Here is a 1,278-nt window from a genome sequence, read left to right on the forward strand (position 1 = left end):
TCATGTCTGGTATGTGTTATCAGGTTTAAAGGTGAGTCAGTGCTCCATAGTGCATGTTCTGTTTGTATGGAGACAAAAGAAAGCCTTTCTACTTTCTCACCACACACAGAGCCCCGATCAAACCCCACTCCACGATAAAACACCTAAGACCCAAACAAAAGCTGTATCGTGATCTGCTCATGCAGGCTTTCAGCGAAGGTGAACATGCACACTGTCATAAAAGATGACCTCCGCATGACTCACCTGTCCTCTTTCATCTCCTCAAAGATGCACTTACTGTATACATAACATGACAGTAGGGTGAAGAAAAGGTGATAGGCCATCAGCAGCTCTGAAGATGCAGAGTGGTTTAAAATGTTTGTCTCTTTGTCAGTGCACTTAACACAGTCACAGTGAGGATAAAAGCTGCTGATGCCACAAAATAACACAAAGAATCTCTGAGTCAGTTTCAGCAGTTGCATGTTTTTTTTTTTGCTGTCCCATTTGGTGTACCTACCATAATGGCCCTGTTTTCACCTGTATTAAGATGATTTCAGTGTTCTGATCGTAAGTGGTCAGCTGTGACATATTACTGTTCACACCTGGTCTTAATGTGCCTTTTAAAGGCGTCTACTGTGGCCACTTGTGTTCGGATTTTGTCTAGACCCTCCCCTCTTATTTCATCACACTTTACATCACTTTCGTGGGAGCGCCGAGTTCAGGGCACAGGTAAGACTGAATGAATGAAGCCATTACGCTGCTTATGAGTGAACAGTAAAGGAAGCGAATGGAAAGGAGATGAATGGTATCGATGATTTCAATCAGATGTTTTGGCACAATATAGTGAAGTTTGAATCAATTGTTTTTGTGTGCTTTCTCAAAATGCTCAGATCACTCACAAGTTAGGTCGAGTTAGCGGCCTTTTGTGGCTGTTAGAAATCTTTCAACCATGTGAGCACCTACTTTAAGATAGCAGTCCAGTTGAATGTGTTTTCGACTACCTCTGGAAGTGGTTGAAAGTGGACCAGCTCAAAACATTTTAGACCCTGTTTACACCTGTATTTATCATTGAGTATGTTTACATGGACAACAATAATCCGATTTTAATACGATTAAGACAATACTCTGATTAAGAATCTACCATGTAAACAGAGATTTTTAATTACCTTAATCCGGCTAAAGTCATATTCGAAGTAAACAGAAATCGAATTAAGACATGTGGAGTATTCCTATTTTAGTCACATTACTGAAGTGCAGTATAGACATGTAAACACCTTAATCACATTATTACGTCGTGTA

General features: G+C 40.2%; 1 protein-coding gene across 1 annotated transcript in view; it reads left to right on the plus strand.

Moving 5' to 3' along the window:
- The first annotated feature begins 651 nt into the window (after window positions 1–651).
- LOC107670799 (guanine nucleotide-binding protein G(I)/G(S)/G(O) subunit gamma-12-like) overlaps window positions 652–1,278 on the plus strand; it is an 18,896-nt gene continuing 18,269 nt past the window's right edge. Inside the window, exon 1 of the mRNA XM_016463564.1 lies at window positions 652–708. The gene's annotated coding sequence lies outside the window, so the exon portion shown is untranslated. The remainder of the gene's footprint in view (window positions 709–1,278) is intronic.

Source organism: Sinocyclocheilus anshuiensis, unplaced genomic scaffold (assembly GCF_001515605.1).
Source record: "Sinocyclocheilus anshuiensis isolate Anshui unplaced genomic scaffold, SAMN03320099.WGS_v1.1 scaffold1483, whole genome shotgun sequence".
NCBI lineage: Eukaryota > Metazoa > Chordata > Actinopteri > Cypriniformes > Cyprinidae > Sinocyclocheilus > Sinocyclocheilus anshuiensis.